This window comes from Pseudoliparis swirei, chromosome 24 (assembly GCF_029220125.1).
Source record: "Pseudoliparis swirei isolate HS2019 ecotype Mariana Trench chromosome 24, NWPU_hadal_v1, whole genome shotgun sequence".
NCBI lineage: Eukaryota > Metazoa > Chordata > Actinopteri > Perciformes > Liparidae > Pseudoliparis > Pseudoliparis swirei.
In genome coordinates this window covers 27,345,113-27,363,979 of record NC_079411.1, presented here as the reverse complement: position 1 = coordinate 27,363,979, position 18,867 = coordinate 27,345,113, and the positions used below count along the sequence as shown (strand labels likewise).

Below are 18,867 nucleotides of genomic sequence, written 5' to 3'. Positions count from 1 at the left end.
TAAATCTGTCCTTCTGTACACATTACATCTATTGCACCTGTCCATCCTGGAGAGGGATCCTCCTCTGTTGCTCTCCTGCAGGTTTCTTCCCTTTTTTTCCCCCTGAAGGGTTATTTGGGAGTTTTTCCTGGTCCGATGTGAGGTTTTGGGGCAGGGATGTCTATGTGTACACACTGTAAAAAAAGATCCTAATTTTACGGAAAATAACTCTAAATATTTACAGTATTTTTCTTTTTTTTTGAATTACATACAAAACTCTGTGAAATTACAGACATTATCTTTAAATTAACAACCCAACTGTTAATTTAAGTTTTATGCTCATAATACAAAATAACATTTTTTTCCCATTTTTGTAAAGAAAAATGACTGTATTATTAATAGTCTTTTTACCGTTTTCTTAAATGACATACAAATTCATGTAAAACAACAATTATTACCTGTAATTAAATGTGGAGCTCCTTATATGAAGGTTTATGTCCATACTAACAATTTAACGATTTTCTTTGTAATTTTAAGGTAGATCATATTATATTTATATTAATGTGTACTTTTACATTCAAACTCTGTAAATCTGAATCTAAATGTAGCTAACTTTTGTCATTACATTAAACATATTGCATTTTTTTAAGAGTACAAAGTAGAAGAAATAATAGGTTTTGATACTTGTTCTTTATAGGAGCATTATAGGGCGACCGTGAGTATTTGTCCAGTGTCGGTGTCCCGGAGCGAGACATCTAACTTCTAACTGTAAGTCGCTTTTGGATAAAAGCGCCAGCTAAATGCATGTAACATGCTTGAAAGTTTCAACCTCAAGAGAGCAGTGCAGCAGAAACTTGCCATATAGGATTTAGTGTCAACTAGAAATAAGACCGTCACAATGGCAATGACCACCATGAGTGCGAAGCATCCCAGATAGCAGTTGCTCCTATCCGCCTCCTGTCGCACTCGGTTTGGTCATGCCACCGGATCCGCGCACCATCAGACAGCGTTGTAACTGCGGTGGATGCTCCAAGTTGTTGCCCTTCGACTTTTCAAACTGGTATTTTCAAAACTGCAGCTCTTTGCGCCAGAAGTACGAGTTAGGTAAGTGTTGAATTGTGTTGCTACTGTCGAATTATGGCTCGTTTTCTTAAGAGTTCCTCTTCTTTGGCTGCCGCTAACATTCCTTTGTAAAGTTTGAGGTAATGTTAGACTTCAACGTAAATAAATTAGTACCGTAACATCCGGTTTTAAAAGAAAAATCGTATTTAATCACACACAGTTGGTGATGGTGTATAAGCTGATGTTGCTACTGCACGTGTCCCCTCTGCCAGGGCTGGTCCAGCTAACTACCATGTGTGGTTCTCATGGAGCTATCTTCTGCAGCTAGCGCTGAATTGTCAGTGGTTAGGTTACTTAAGCTCCAACCCAAGGGTGCGATGGAAGCTGAGCGAGCTAACCGCCAGCCCGCGAGCTAATAACAGCGCTAGCTCATGAGCTAATAGCGCTAGCTCGCGAGCTAATAGCGAGCGCCAGCACAGACCTGTTTTAATTTAATTGCATGTATTGAGTTCTCAACACGTAACTTAGAATTTGCAATGTCATCCTCACAGTTGTACAGAAGTGACAACACTGTTGCTCGCCATCTCTACAATTCAGGTAAGCACACATTCTTTGGAAGGAAATGTTTTCACAGCAACTTAAAGACACATTTGAGAGGGAACCGTATAACCTGTTTAACTTTATAATGACCAGATTTGTATTAATTCATTAAAATACTTTCTTAATAGCGTAGTGTTTGTTAGGATCTGTGTGTTTCCCGTTTTATGTTGAAGTCCCTGTCTCGTTTCCTGTTTCCCTGCTCTTCCCTCCCTGTGCTTGTCTGTTTCTTTCCTGATTGTTTCCAGACACGCCTGATTGTTTCCACCTGTGTCTCGTTCCCCTGTGTATTTAATCTGTGTCCTTCTGTTTGTCTGGTGTCAGATCGTCTTTTTTCGTTCCCGTGTGGTGTTGTCCGTGTTCCTGTACTGAGAATAAACTCAGTTTTTCGTGAAACTCCTGCTGCGTTTGGGTCCTCCACACCACGCATCCGTAACAGTGTTTTTATAAAAATGACTTGACATGCTATATAAGCACTACAAATTAATACAATTGAGAACAAATAGATATTGTATATTTCCTGAAAGAAAAGATGCATTTCAAACATTGTTTGTATTTTGGTTTGTTTTAGATAAAAATGAACAGAAAGAATGGGCCTGTCTCCACACAGTAAATTCTGCAGTGTTAAAATAACACTTAAAGAGTTACATTTAACACTATTCCCGAGTGTATATGGTCCCAATCAGAATTAGAGTTAAATTGACTCTTGCCCAAGTGTTGAAATTTTAGAGTTAAATTGACTCTAAATAGAGTAAAAATTTAACACTACCTAACACTGTACAGTGTTAATCAAATTTAACACTACAGGTAAATAACTCTGGTGAGTGTTAATATAATTCTCATTAGTGTTGATAATTTAACTCTTCTGTGATAACAAATCAACTCCAATAGAGTTAAATTCCCATCTTCATTAACACTGTATTGAGTTGTAAAAAGTTAACACTAGAAGGTCAAATAACTCTGGTAAGTGTTGATGTTACACACTACTGTGTTGATAATTTACTCTATTACAGTGAAAACACAACACTGACTGTGTACAATTCTAACATCCATTGACACTGGCATTTTCTAAATGAAGGTACTCTGGAGTAAAATTACATCAAATTCATTTTCAAGTTAGTTTTTTTTAAACATACCAAATTAACAATTAAAAAAAATAGTTACCACAACATAATGCATTTCACATTTCTTTATTGTGCAGGGCAACAATACAAAACATTGACCTTCGATCTGCATAAAATGGCAATAAGGGACAATGTACAAGGTGGAGTCTGCCATGCCGTACTGCATTTGAAGATCAAATGGTTTATTATAAAACAGGTCATTTATGTGCAATACCTTGACAAGCCTGTAAGGATGCAGCCTAACCTTAAAGGCATGGTAATGCTGATCGAAACAGATGGTTTCCAGCAAGTTTACACAGAGCAATACACAGTCATCTTTAACAACAATAGTCCTTATCTTACTAAACACAGTACAGATAATGAAGTTGGGGCGGTACTCTGTACCATAATGTTTTATCCACTTCGCAGAAAACACACTGGTAGATGATACAGCTCCAAGTTTGAAAGCAATCTCTGAACCTCTTTAGCTCATGAAGTGTCACCATCTTTCCTGGACCTAAAGTTAATCTTCCCTTGCTGAAAGACTCCCAATACATCCCCTTACAACTTTGATGCTTTTTGGCTAATGTCAGTGTAATGTTTTTAAAGCTTATCAGTATTGGGAACTATAGTAAGAAATGTAAATGATCAGTGGTGGGATTTTAAAATTAGTCATAAATTAGAAAAATGTATAACCTTCTTGAATCCCACAAGATGCTTCTCTGCTTGGGATGCAGACACCTTTCCTGGTTTCTCCCGACCCCGAGCAGAAGGTGGAATCAGGTGCAGCAACAGTAGAAGCGAAGACAGGTCCCCGTCCCAACCTGTAACAGTTTTGTTGTTAACACACATCAGTATATCTGCAATGTCAAAAAAAATAGCCGTTAGTGCTTTTGAGGTTTCCTCAGTATACACCATGTTCTCTTATATTAATATCTCAAATCAGCTTTACATATGTTAATAATCAATAGTTGATATATTTCAAGTCTGAATGCAAAACAACAAACGGCTTACCAAAGTCCACATCCACTTCAGTGCCATCCTCAGAAGGATCAGCTGCCAGAAGGTGTTCATCAAGCTCCCTGATGGAGCATTGTTTGATGATCTTTTTCTTAAATGTGGTTGGCCACTTCTCCAGAAGCTTGTCTGATGTATCCTCTCCAAACATCAGAACGAAATCCTGTTCAACCTAGTGTAGGGATGTTGGGGGACAGTGTCAGGATTTCATAATCTGCCAAACATAATTGTTAGTTGTTGTTAGTGTCAATGCCCATTTCCTGTTCATCTAAAATGTCAGATATTTACCAAGCCTTTGCCATCTTTAAAACGCGGAAAGTCAGACAGGATGTCCCTTGACTGCTGGGGGTCAAGGATCATGTTGCGGCGATAGACAAATGTCAGTTTCATCTTTTCTTGAGTGTGTCCTCATCAGCAGAATGTTTCATCAATGAGATGGCTTCTTTACATTCATCGCTCGGGACAGTCTCAAGAAGAAACTCGGACTCTCGTCTGACAGTTGGTCCTCCAGACATGTCATCTGGTCCTTTGGCTGATTAAACACCATCTAAAAAATATTGTGTGATAAATACAGATCACAACCATGTGCATATTGAAAACAATTTAGGTAACTTAGATTTGACATACATTTTAAGAAAAATCTATCATTTATTATTGACTGGAAAAAAATATGCAATAAAAGGCAATCACTGATTCTACATGGAGGAATCTCCAGTATTAGTACAGAATTACCTCCAAATGCTGATCGTCTGTCTTTAGCAGTGCACCTCTGAATAGTTTTAATCCTCCAGGCGAGGTACCCAGTCCCACTCTGACCATCATAATAATGCTCCTGGGAGGATAAAAGGAAAACAAAACAGACATTTCATTAGTAACATTTAAAATGTAACATCATGCTCTGGAAGAATTATACACGTTTCAATACAGCATCTCACACAACCACAATCATCACTGTGTTTTACTCACATAGCCATTCTTGGAATAAGGGTCACTGAGGTAGGGGAATAAGGCCACGATACCTTTAGCATACATTTCCTTCAACTCTCTGGGTGGTGATGTACTGCAAGATTAAATAAGACATTCTTTTTTTTAGGTCATATTTCCAGAATTTAATGACAGATTGAGAACAACTAAGAACAATTAGTAAATTACCCATTTTTCTCTGTTATGCCAGCTGCTAGAATGTTCACCATTTTACTTCTGCTTTCATCCATCAAGGACTTGGTTCGGTTGTATTAATTTATTATCAGTTCCCACCAGATTTCTTGGTAAGAATGGATTCCATCAACTTAAACACACAGAAAAACTGTTAGGAGTATATCCATTATAATTCATAGTTGACTTGAAGTCACAAGGAGAACCAAATCCACAAAAAGAAAAATTAGGGACTTCTGTACATTCCATTCTGTACATTAGTAAGCATTCATTATTTAAAATTAGTTTTTTGATAATGCTATTTTGTTATACTTTGAGATGCCATCTTATGTACAAGAGACCCTAAATGATATGATTAGAAGGCTCTTGTGGATTTGAGTTTCCAGATGCTTTGAAGCCACAATTCCACAGCTTTAAATGCTGGAAAGAAATAAACAACTTCAACAATGTAATGTAAAATCTCAATTCTGCAATATTAATCAGGAACAGATTTCAATGTGTCACAACAAAATTATTGGTGTTTGTGCGTCAACTCTCACCTGCTTAGCCTCTGTAGTCTTCCAGAAGGACTTTCAGAAAGAATCATTGTATCCTGCGAGTCTGATGAATCCAGGGCTGATGGTTGGGACTGCTCCCAGGATGTTGCACCGGAGACAGATTCTAGCCATGATTGAAGAAGAAAGAGGGAGATTAAAAACATTAAATGCACACTACCCACAAATGTTTCCCTTTATCCATTGAACAACTTAGCTTCACGTGACAAAAGACTCAGTTACCCATTCAATAATATGCATTACAAATGGAACAAACCTGTGTCGTATTTGATGGTTAGCGCCCCAGTTGATGGATCCTTCACTACGTCCTCAAACACATCGTCATCCAACTCAGTTCCCGCACCGTCAACAACTTTCACCCCTTCGGTTATGGCTGGGACACCAAACTTTGCAAATGCTAGAATCATAAAGGTCATTCGATATGGAACATTAGTTTATTACTTACCAATACTTGTTGAATTTGTATTATTACCTTTAAAATAAAGGCTTTAATAAAAACAAGTGAAATAAAATGCTTGGAGATGAAATTGATCCCCAACCAATTTGATACATTTATTAGCCTTTTTTTTTAAATCCCAAAAGGTTACTTTTCTTAATTTTAGCATTCATATCACAGTACACTGAATACATTTAGGTTGGGAGTAAAATAACTTTTGAGGATGTACTTTTAGGCTTTAGGAAACACTGATCCCCCACTTAAAAATATAACTATTACATCTAGAAAATAATCAATAATTTTACCACCAATAGTGTCTTACATTGTGCATCAATAGTTATGGGGTTAGGAAGAAGAAACATAGACAACGTGAATTAATATACACAAACACACATAATACAATTTTAAAACAGAGGACTTTAAATGTAGCATAACCTTCTGGATATTCCAGTATATCAATTTTAAATAGCAACATTATATTACTATTACAACTTAAGTCTTTGTGAAATGTCTTACCTGCAGCCAAAAACTCCGTCAGAGTTGGTGCCGTTATTCGCCAAATGTTTGGACACCCCAGTTTCGCCTTCAGTAGCATGGCCCTGTAAAGAGTAGCAGCACATTGGTCAGTTAAAGTCTCTGTAGTTACACCGCACACCGTTAGCTTGTTGACGTTACAGCAGAAAGCAGCAGGAGCCGTTTTAGGGCTCGAACACACCAGACGCGACTCTAAAAGACGCAGCCGCACCAAAAACGCCGAGGCAAAACCGCGCAGTGCACCTGTGGGACGGACCTGCGGCAACCAACCGTTAATTTTGGGTTCAAGATATTTAAAATATGAAAGTCGCGCCGTACCATAGGGAATCAATGGTTTAGCGGGCGACGTTTTGAGAGGCGCGTCTGGTGTGATCGAGCCCAGTAACACACGTCCTGCTCCTCCGCCTCAGCGCGGGTCTCTGGCGGAGGACGTCAGCACACTGCTGTGCGCCGTTAGCTAGTCTGTAATAGTAGCTGCTAGCTTCAATGCTTCCCTCGTGCTTTAGCTTGAGTCATGTTGTTCTGAACGAGTCAAATGGAGGCGTGGCTGCGAGTTTCAGCAGACCTGAGATCAGCTAACTTAAATCAACAGATGACTGCATAAAATAGATAAATATATTAATAATATAAATGTAACCGATTCAAATGTCCTCTTAAAGTCGACCGTGCGGCTGCAAGAATACAATATCAGTAGCTAGCTAACTTAAGTACTTGAGTAGCTAGTAGTTTCATAAAGACTACAAAATAATCACCCCTCCACACTGTATTAACAGCTCGTCATGCTGTTGAGTTTGAGTTAACTAACATGAGTTTGTTAGTCTTAATTTGTTGAACGTTGACCACACATATAAGCTAGTTCCCAACTCGGTCATGTTAATCCATTGTAATTTGTCATTTTAAAATGCAAAGACAGCTGGAATAAGGCGAGCCAACATTATTAAGGTATTCTAAATGTTTGCCCATGTTGAAATGCCAAAATACTGTCTTTAATAGGTGACTAAAAGACACTTACCGCAGTCGGTCGACGTTAGGAAAAGCGCGCTGAGAAAAATCCGTTAGAGCCGTTAGAAATGAGGCGAGGAGAGAGGCGTGGCTTCTCAGAGTACTTTTGACACCACTGTTTTAACTCCGTAAATTAACACCAACACCAGGGGGCATCTTACTCAAGCTGGTGTTGAAATAACTCTGAAAGAGTCAATGGACTTTGACACTGCATATTTAACACTGTGGATTTTACTGTGCAGCTCCACCATTAGACGGAGGGTCCGTCAAGATGTTTTGACTACATCACTGTGATTGATGGGAAACTGAATACAACTTTGACTTAAGTAAAGTTTCTTCTCTTCAATGTGTATAACACGCCTATTATTGCCGTTTAATCTCTTTTTTTTACGGTATACCTCGTGTTTTCAAACACAAATTTTCATACTCCTGGTTATAAAGAACTTTAATAGTTGCAAAATATTATTTTTTTCAAAGTTCTTGGAACAGAAGGTTATATTTCTGTGACAAGTGACACTGTTTGTTTCTTTCCTCTGTAATTCAGGATGTTCCACTTCATAGAATTCTTGACTAACAAAACGGTAGCAGTAGTGCCACAAAGCTATACCAGCTTTGTGGCACTACTGCTACCGAATTATCCGAGGGACGAAAGGGTGGACAAGGCTGTCAGAAGCGCCGAACAACCTGGACCAGACTGGCAGACACATGACGTCAGAGTAATTGGATCATGCGGTATTATATTAATATTGTATTAATTGGCCGTTTTAAACGGATATAAAAAATCACTTTGTTATATATGTTGGGGGAAACAACATTTTAATCACATTGTTCTGTTTATAATTCTGTACTTTTTCATTGTGTTTATGTGACTTAATTTTTAGATAATTACTTGGTGGAAATATATGTTTTGCGACACATCAGATCTCCAGTCAGAAGAGGAGGCATTTCCTAAAAAGAGGAAGCCAATGCCGGTGTGAGTAAATGTGTATACATTTTATTCTTTAGAACACTTTTACCTTAATAAAATAAAGCGTCTGTCATTCATTTTTATAGTATGACCAATTCGTTTTTTTCTATCTCTTTCTAGCCATTTCTATGGAGACTCGGATGAAGACAGTGAAAATGAAAATTCCCCCCACAAAACAGGGGTCCAACCACTAGCGGGACAGTTGTCCCTCCAATCATTGCCTCCTCCTAACTATTCCATGTACTCCATCACCAGCAGGACAGCGAACACGCCAGGGGGACACGCCCACCTGGCGAGGGGCGTGTGGTTCAGACACCATTGCCTGCTGTGGTGAGCAACACCTCAAACGGCTATGGGATTCAAATTGAACCTTTTAATCATTTAATTTTTTTAAATGTTAACAATTGTTAATTGGATACAAGACATGCAATACACATTGTCACATTGAATCCAAGTGAATATGATTATTATGATTGCATTTATGAAATTGTATAAAACTTGATATTTCCATATTTTATGTAAAATCTCTTAATCGTTACATTTTTTAACTGTTTTTCTAATGGTTTTTTTATATAGCTGTTCCAGTTCAAATCCTAGGCATGCTGGAGACAATTACAGAGGTGAGAGACCCGGTTCCGTTTCCGTGTACCACAATGGAGGAAGTGGACCTTTTTGAGCAACGGCTCAAAGATCCCGTCAACATTCTAATGAGTAGTGAGTTTTTTTGTTTTAAGAATCTCACGCAAAGCTGATTAAAATCTATTGTATGTAATTAACACTAGACAATACCATGTTTGATGGAAATGTTTTTTCAAACATTCTGTAAAGTATCAAATATTAATCGTACTTTTTCGATCCATTTTCGATTTCCTCCCTGGCAACGATCGGACGACATGATGCCAAACGTGGAACATCCTCTTATGAATGGAAAAAAATTATTCAGTCAAATGTCATCTAAGACTTTGCTCCTGCGTAAGTAACTCATATTTAATGAAAACAATTTGGATTCACCCAGAGGTCTTGAGTAGTGTTCAAACTTACGAATAACCATCTTTCCCAGATTTTTTTTTAACAGTGCTAAATAAAATGTTTGAATTGCAACTTTATTCTCTACTTGGGTAAATGTTACTCTACTATATCTTTACATAATAGTTATATGATATATTGGCTCTAAATATAGCATAGCACACCTTAAGTGCCAGACAGTTACTAGATTTTAGACGGCATTTCTGCTCTATGTTGCACTGAGGATTCATGAGATTTTGTATCTGCTTGTGTGATTACAGATGCCGTCAGAAAGAATCATGCCACACATGCATCCACTGATGAACAGATTCTAAAGCATGCCATTAGGTGGTTCAACCTGGCAGCAAACCGGGGTAGCTCCAGGAGGCGTACTGTCGACATCCCCACACTGAACAGAATTAAAATCTATATTTATATTTTTATATACAATATATATTTATATATACACACCAGTTCTCAGTTGGAAGTTCCACCATTCACTTGAGGCCACTGCGACCTATTCTCTGGGAGAATTGTGGTATTTGGGTTAGGTGGTCGGTATTTATGGTTGTATTAGTTGTAGCTCTTGTGTTCTAATGTGAGCTATAGTTTTTACTCTATATGTATGTGTGTATATATTGTCTCGAACTAATTATAAATAAATATGATTCATACATGTACAATAAATAATTTGATGTCCTTTTAATAAACTGTTTTTGATATTATTTCCGATTGCATTTCTTTTTTCCCCATTGATGCATATTAAATATATGTCGGTATGTAAAGTAATTGATCCGGGCCAAATGAGCTGCTTTATGGAAGGATCCAAATTGAATGAATATGGGTGCATACGGCTGTACATCTAGCCACTGATCCAGAGCCTATGACGCATCTGGGAGGGAGTCAGTTTGCTATCTGTGATATTAATTGTGTTACATTGAACTGGAATAGGCCTTTACTGTTCAAAATATTGAAAATGGCAATGCTATTAAAAACATTTGATTTCCACATTCCAAGTTGTGCAAGTAAAAAATAGAGTGAGTATGGCCTGTATTATAGAGATTTATGCCCACATGGACACTTCCAGGCCGGTTAAATTAACTGGGTTTGCCCTAATGACGGAGGCCCGATTCTGCCATAGTTGCTTGCTACTTTGGGCGTCCTTTAGCCGGCAAAAAACTGTAACCTTTGCCCATGTGATTGAGGCCCAGTGCTGCTATAGTGCATGCAGTCTTGGGCATGCGTAATTCAGCCAAAGACTGTGCACTTAGCCGGGGGAATTGAGGACAGCAGTTTCTTTATCCGAGAAACAGCGTTGTTGGCTGCCTTTAATTCAACCTTTTCAGCCTGGACGCAGAGCTCAAGTAGTCTTGAATGTGCCTCCAAAAATGTATGGTATTTGCGGGGTTAAATCAGCCTTTTCATCGTTTTGACGCAAATTGGCAGAGATCCCGAAGTTATACTCAGCCAATTTAGCCTGGAGATGATGCTGTAGTGCATTATCAAACTGCACAATTACTGTTGAATCTACCTTGCTTCCATAGACAACTAAAATACTTTAAAGACATTCACTGTCTACAGTGAGCAGTTGAACAATTAAAATGTACATTGTCCCATATAAAGGATGGCTAATGGCCTAACTACTTTGGCCAACACCTTGGATCTGCTGGATTTGAGCTATGCAGAAGAATAAAGACAAGAAGAGGGGGAAATGGCTTCGCAATGGATTGACTTGCTACATGCGGTTAAAAGTTTGAAAACATGTTGCAACTTGTATGGGATAATGGCCATGTTGGCAAATGAGTGTTGCTGTGGGCAAAGGCTGAACTCTAAACCAACCTGCCGCATAACACTGCAACACAGTTAGGGGAAAATGACATTGTCATGTTTGCACAGTTGGCATTTTGGTGGTTCTAAAGGAAAGGTCAGGGATTTGTTAAAATGCAAGAGGGTCATACTATGGACCATCTGAATGTAAATAGAATGTCACCATGATATCAATCCAGCGATAAGCAATATATGCAGTGATTATTGTTGATTGTTCCATCTCAATTGCCGTCATCAGTCCTCATTTGGGTTATTGTGCAGGGAATGGCACTAAAACTTTTTAAAAATATTTGGGTGCTTCATTTTCTTTAATTAAAGAACCACTAAACACTGGGCCTCTACTTGTGTGTTCTTGTGTTGAGGCTAACCGGGGAAATAATAGTAATAATACAAATAATAATCTACCACTTCTGAGTAGACTCAATGTAGAGGAAACGCTTCATATGGATCAATGTGTTGGAGTTCTGTTGACTGTAGACTAGTAAGTATACTACAAAGGAATTGAATGACCAACCGTCGCCCCTCTCAGCCGGCCTTAAAAACATACTAAGTGTGGAAATATATATATATATAGCCTACCATGTGTCTATGTGTGTTTGTGTGAACCTATAGGTATTATTACAACTTTACCATATAGTATTTCATTTGTATTCATACACTGCAATGGAAAGAGTTAATTGAATATACCAGCCTATAAATACAACTAAATACAGACATTTCTTTAGTTTCTTTCAAAACAAGTCATCTTTTCTATATTTGTTATGTTACCACGCTAAAACCATTGCTATTGGCTGTCTCCCCACGTTGCTTTGAACATGATTGAATAATCTGCCTGTCACTCAGAGAACTGGCCAATGAGAAATGTCCGCGCCGGATTTGAAATTACGTCTGTTTGAGCGGAAGCCGCGGGCAGGCGCTACTCGGCAGGTCTGCTAGTGTCTGCTGTTGACCTACCTGCATTATTACCTGAAGTATTTTACATATGCCTGCGATTTTAACTTGTGGGATGTCAACGGAGAAAGAAAGACTGGGACACAGAGGAAGGATCATACGGGATGTGGTGACCAGCAAAGTTACGTGAATTGATATCCTGCAAAATTATTGAAGATATCAGGTAAGAAAACATTTTCACTGTTACTTTCTGAAACAACCTTATGTAATTTTCTGTTTAGCATAGTTTAAACATATTTCATTTAGACATATGGAAACAAATTAATCATTTTACATGTTTAAAAGTAATGTTATTACATTAAAATCAGTTAATTAGTGTGTTCAATACAGTTCATAATGGATTAAATAATGCTATAGGTGGATAAACGGACTGTTACAAAGAGTTTGGTTAGCTAGTTAAGTAAACTAGCTTCAGGTAACGTTAGCTTGTTGGCATGATTCTGTCTCACAACCAGAAACACATACTTGAATGTGGTTTAGGGTGGGTGACATGGATATAATTGACAGTATTCTTCACTTTTTCGAACCGTACTGCACACAGCACTGGACCCTGAGCAGTGCATGGCCTGCAAGATCATGAGAAGGCTGAAGAACCAGGAGTGACAAGATACCACTGGATGGTGGGCCACATAATTCCACTCAGGGACAGGTAAGCAAAAAGGCAAGACATAGAGAGATAGGATTTGTTCTTACAAAAAACAATATAAAACAGCAAACATGTGCATTTAAACAGAAACAATACACACATACATACTGTAAAAATGTGTTGTGTTCATTTAAGAAGCCTGCTCAAAACAAATGCATGCATGAGTTACTCTAAGTCAGACTGGGAAATAAAGCCTCTAATTTTTGTAAATGTTTCTGAGTTGGAAAAAGGCACTTTGGTGATGCTGGTGATATGATTCTTAAAACTGAGTTCACCTTCCATGGTCACTTATAGGTTTGTGATTTGTTTTTAGTGATCTGAAAATGTCTGTTTACCAACAGTCTCCATCCAACCTGACAGAGCGTGTGAGGATCTGCAGAAAAGAATGGCAGAACATCCCCAAATCCAGGTGTGTAAAGCTTGTCGCGTTTTATCGAAGAGACGAGGCTTTAACCCAAAGGTGCATTAACTAAGTACCAAGTAAAGGGTCTGAATACGTATGTCAATGTGATAATTCAGTTTTCTCTTTTTTATAACAGGGTATTGAGTGTAGATTGATGAGGTAAAAATTAATTCAAATGATTCTATCATAAGGTTGCAACATAACAAAATGGGAAAAAAGTGAAAAAGTCTGAATACTTTCTGCATGCACGAAATATGTGGTGGCAGTTTTTTTCTGATTCATTTTCACATTACCCTTTTCAACACTGATAATAGCTAATTACACGAAACTTTCTTATATTTTCAGCTCAATAAGGATTGGAACAACATTGACGGGGGGAAACACCCAAAGTCCATCACTCGTAAGTATCCACTGCAGCATATATAAAAGATATTAGTCCATTTGAACCACTATTGCAAAACCTTACATTGTGATTAATATTAGATATGATTTCTCAAGTACTTTAATGATCTGAGCAAAGCACTTTTTTAAGACAGTTCTTCCACTGGCCATGAAAAAAACTGAGGAGCTTTTCCTTCGGCCTTCCTTTGAGTTGTACGGTGGCCCTGAGAGGTCAGGGCACTGCAACTTAATAAAACATGCTAATAGACAAAACACAAGCAAATTAAGAAAACAACTTCATCAAATTGACAGCACATGTGCAGCATTTAGAAAAAGCGCTGCAAATTCAGACGACACAACACGGTACAGAAAAGCGCTGCAAATTAAGAAAAGTGTTTCAAGAGGACACTAAATCGTGATGAACACAGCTTGGACAGGCTTGCTGTTGCTATGGTTTGTTACTCATGAAGTTATTGAAATCGGGTATTGTATCATCTGTTTACGTTGTGGACCTACAATATGCTACTGCTCTACTCACCGGAAAGTGAGCTGCATGCACCTCGCAGGACCTTGCAGAGCGGAAAAGCTGAATTATATCAGTCATTCTAATTATTTCTGAGGAGATTTGACAGATTTTAAACTGTACTATCCGGTTTAACAGTGTGGACAGACAGCCTGTAGCCTGCATCATATTCATGTAGGCATTATTAGACAAAAAATATATACAGACGTATAGTCTACAGTAAGCCAAGCATTCCCATGAGACTTCTTTCCTTGAAAAATCCCCAAACAGACCACTATTACCTTACCTGAAATGAACATACCTCGTACTACTATCACCACCATAAAGTTATTGCTTATATGGTTATTATGCAAGCTACAGTTAACGTAACTTTTTCAATTTTGAAGATGAGGTCATATGAGATTGAATTCTTTTTCGCTCTGCAAAGTCCTATGAGTTGCGTGCAGCGGTCACTTTACGTGCAGAGTAAAGCAGCAGCAAAGTCAGTTCCCAACATAAACAGATGGTATACGGAGCCGACGTCACTTCAATAACTTCACGAGTCTCAAACTAGCAGCAACAAACATGTTCAAACCGTGCTCAGCACCATTGTCCTTTGGAAACACTTCTGTTTTCTGTATTTGCGGCATGTTTTCTAAATGCTGGACATGTGTTGTCAAATTGCTAAAGTTTAATCTTAACTTGCCTGTGTTTTGTCTTTTTGCATGTGTTTTCTTAAGTGGCAGCGTGTTGATCTCTCAGGGCCACCGTAGAGTTAGCATACTTTTCAAAGACATGTCGTCATCATTATCATCATCTACCCTTTTTTTATTTCTAAAGGGGCATTGAGGAAAAGACCCTCAGACATGTCACAATATAATTATCGGTGGTTGGTTTGATCTAGATGTATCAATTAGCTTCTTTTTGTTTAGCTACAAGTGTGTTTACCTTGCTATGATACATCTGTGAACGTGCCCATTGTTGTGAATCCACGTCTTTCTTCTTTTCGTGATTCACATGTTTCTGATGGAAGTGCTAAGACATGCACTGCGTGCAGCTTTAAATAGGTAATCATTTAATTACTATCATTCTCAAAGCTGACTGTTCAGATTGACAGAATGTCAATTGGTACAGACAATTTCAAAATAGTTAGTTTAAGTTTGTTTAAAGGAATGGTAAGAAATGAAAGCCAACTTTCTCAGGACTTTCCAGTGAATTTGTTTGTCCTTCTTCCCTTTTTTCCCCCAGATGCACCGAGGATCTGGCTGATTACTGGAAATTTGGAAGATTGTTCTTTATCTGCACTGTCACTTCTGGTAAATATTTATGAAGAAGAAATATGCTTTATTAATCCCCAAGGAAATTAGTTCTCTGCACTTAACCCATCCTTAGTTATTAAGGAGCAGTGGGCTGCAGTCATGCGCCCAGGAAGCAACTGGGCGTTCAGTGCCTTGCTCAAGGACACTTCGACTAGCAACCAATGGGGTGAGTGGTGATCGAACCCACAACCCTGCGCTTGCAGGACGCCCTCTTACCCCACTGAGCTACAGCCGCCCACAATTATGGACCTTTTGGGTATGTTTTGCTTTCACTTATCAACTGATAGTGAATAATTGGTTGATTTTGAAAATGTACATTCAATAAAATGTTTTAAAATCAATATTGGTGTGTACTTTATATGTAATTCAGTTTCTAACCCCTACTTTAATTGAAACATTGAATGTTTTGTAGATGTTTCAATCAATGTATTTAGATTTTCACAGTACAGTAATCTCAAAGCTTATATTTCATAATAATTGAACAATTGTTATAGTACAGGAGAAATCTGTAAAATCACAGTATTTCACTGCAAAACCTTTATAAATATCATTTTATTGAAGGTGTTTGATTGTAATAATATAGGAAAAATCTGTAAAATCACAGTATTTCACTGCAGAACCTTTAGAAATATCACTTTATTGAAGGTGTTTGATTGTAATAATATAGGAAAATCTGTAAAATCACAGTATTTCACTGCAGAACCTTTAGAAATATCACTTTATTGAAGGTGTTTGATTGTAATAATACATACAAAATCTGTAAAATTACAGTATTTCACTGCAGAACCTTTAGAAATATCACTTTATTGAAGGTGTTTGATTGTAATAATACATACAAAATCTGTAAAATTACAGTATTTCACTGCAGAAGCTTTAGAAATATGACTTTATTGAAGGTATTTGACTGTAATAATATAGGCAAAATCTGTAAAATTACAGTATTTCACTGCAGAAGCTTTAGAAATATCACTTTATTGAAGGTATTTGACTGTAATAATAAAGGAAAAATCTGTAAAATAACAGTATTTCACTGCAGAACCTATAGAAATATCACTTTAATTAAGGTGTTTGATTGTAATATTACAGGAAAAATCTGTAAAAAAACAGTATTTCACTGCAAAATCTTTAATGAAAATTACTGTAAATTTATGGTTTTCGTCCTTTATTTGAAGTAAGGTATTTTACCTTAAATTTACGGTTTTTGTTTGGCAGCCGTAGCTGCCACTCATTTGACCTTCTTTTTACGGGTTTTTTTCTTACAGTGCAGATTGTAAAGCACTCCGAGACAAATTTGTAATTTGTGAAATTGGGCTATACAAATAAACTGAATTGAAACTGAATTGAATTGAATTGTGTATAGTACTATAATTAATCATAATTAACAGGTGCGGTCTCAATGGGAGAGTCCATTTACAGGGAGAGTCTATTTATTGGGAGAGTCCATTTACAGGGAGAGTCCATTTATTGGGAGTGTCCATGTATTGGGAGAGTCAATTTATTGGGAGTGTCCATGTATTGGGAGAGTCCATTTATTGGGAGAGTCCATTCACTGGGAGAGTCCATTTGTTGGGAGAGTCCATTCACTGGGAGAGTCCATTTACGAGCTCTGCCGTGACAAAATGCATCCGAATCAACTCAAAAGGGGTTTAAAAGGTTTAAACGTCGACTCACCTGTTATCTCGGAATGACACTTTTTTGTTTGTTAAATGATCTTATTTTGAAAAGTGAAACTTTTCGCTTGAATAAAATAAAAATAAAAGTCTCAGGTAAAGGAATTCAAGTAGAAGTTAGAATGTATGTATTGCCACCGCGAGTTAATAACATGCAGAGAGGACAATGAGGTCCAACTTCAAAGGCGAACATTTTTAATTCATCCATGTTTTTTTGTAGTTTCTGGCAGTTAATCAAGCACACGCACAAACTGGCACGCATCCCTCTTCTTCATCTTCATCTTCCTCTTCTTCTTCGTCCTCGGTGGGCGAAAAGAAAAAAAAAGACAAAATTGTCATCAAAGCAAAGAAAAAGAAAAAGGGAACGAGTTAAAGCTCAGGGCAACCAATCGAGAGGCTGGCTCATCCTGTCTTCAGAGAGAGGCGGGAGGCGAAGAGGAGGAAGAGGAGAGATGCCGGTAGAGGGGGAGGGGGGGGGGAGGGGGGGCGGGTGTACACTAGCAGAATAAGAACGAAGGCTAACGAGAGTCCAACAACCAGCGCCAGGCTAATTAACCGGTGACATGACGGGTGGAAGGGAGGAAGGGAGGAGGAGGAGGGTGGAAGAGGAAGAGAGGGGTGATGAAGAAGGGACAAATTAAGGTGTGTGTGGGGGGGGGGGGGGGGGGCAGGCAGAAAGGTAATGAAGAGGGAGGCTACAAGAGAAAAAGGCGGGAGAAGGAAGTAGAAAGGAGAGGGCAGGATGTAGAAAGGAGGGACAGGAAGTAGAAAGAACAGGGTGTTAGTAGAACGGAGAGGGCAGGAAGTAGAAAGGAGAGGGTATTAAGTATAAAGGAGATGACAGGAAGTAGAAAGGAGAGGGCAGGAAGTAGAAAGGAGAGGAAAGGAAGTAGAAAGGAGAGGGCAGGAAGTAGAAAGGAGAGGAAAGGAAGTAGAAAGGAGAGGGCACAAAGTAAAAAAGACAGGGTATTAAGTAGAAAGGAGAGGACATGAAGTAGAAAGGAGAGGGCAGGAAGTAGAAAGGACAGGAAGTAGAAAGGAGAGGACAGGAAGTAGAAAGGAGAGGGCAGGAAGTAGAAAAGAGAAGGCATGAAGTAGAAAGGAGAGGGCAGGAAGTAGACAGGAGAAGGCAGGAAGTAGAAAGGAGAAGGCAGGAAGTAGAAAGGAGAGGACAGGAAGTAGACAGGAGAGGGCAGGAAGTAGAAAGGAGAGGGCAGGAAGTAGATAGGAGAGGGCAGGAAGTAGAAAGGAGAGGGCAGGAAGTAGAAAGGAGAGGACAGGAAGTAGACAGGAGAGGGCAGGAAGTAGAAAGGAGAGGGCAGGAAGTAGAAAAGAGAAGAAAAAGGGAAAGTGGATGGGAGGAAACGAGAAGGAATCATTCCTTTTCATGATGATGAGGCTGTGATTCACCAGGAGTTGCCGTGTTAACCGCTCCCCCCTCTCTCTCTCTCCTCCTCCTCCTCCTCTTTCATCTCCTCTCCCCCTCTCCATCCATCCCTTTACATGTGGAGCGTGTTCATCGATCGGCTCACCGTGAGAGTAAACACACACAGAGAAACGGGGGGGGGGGGGGGGGGTCGTTGAAGTGCTTCACCCGGTGGAGTAAACAGGCATGAGAACACACACACACACACACACACACACACACACCCACACGGGTGTGTGTGTGTATGTGAGTGTGAGCTCCTTCGTGGTATTCCGTGAGCTCCTTCGTGAACTCGGCTGTTTTTCCCCGACAGCGTGACCTTTGTGTTTAT

At 38.7% G+C, this 18,867-nt stretch overlaps 3 long non-coding RNA genes across 5 annotated transcripts; all 3 read left to right on the top strand.

Moving 5' to 3' along the window:
• The first annotated feature begins 929 nt into the window (after positions 1–929).
• On the top strand, positions 930–2,226 carry LOC130190613 (uncharacterized). The gene is made up of 3 exons (XR_008831002.1): positions 930–1,083; positions 1,593–1,638; positions 2,210–2,226. It is a non-coding gene; the product is annotated as an uncharacterized LOC130190613 (long non-coding RNA).
• Positions 2,227–8,074: 5,848 nt separating this feature from the next.
• Positions 8,075–9,795, top strand: LOC130190481 (uncharacterized). Of its 2 annotated transcripts, XR_008830977.1 has the most exons (5): positions 8,075–8,171; positions 8,321–8,412; positions 8,527–8,736; positions 8,983–9,378; positions 9,693–9,795. It is a non-coding gene; the product is annotated as an uncharacterized LOC130190481 (long non-coding RNA). The 2 variants fall into 2 exon arrangements; XR_008830976.1 differs by having other exon boundaries at positions 8,075–8,412.
• Positions 9,796–13,172: 3,377 nt separating this feature from the next.
• Positions 13,173–15,537, top strand: LOC130190523 (uncharacterized). 2 transcript variants are annotated; one of them, XR_008830983.1, is made up of 5 exons: positions 13,173–13,244; positions 13,375–13,397; positions 13,584–13,638; positions 15,370–15,437; positions 15,514–15,537. It is a non-coding gene; the product is annotated as an uncharacterized LOC130190523 (long non-coding RNA). The 2 variants fall into 2 exon arrangements; XR_008830982.1 differs by lacking the exon at positions 15,514–15,537 and having other exon boundaries at positions 15,370–15,460.
• Positions 15,538–18,867: the final 3,330 nt, after the last annotated feature.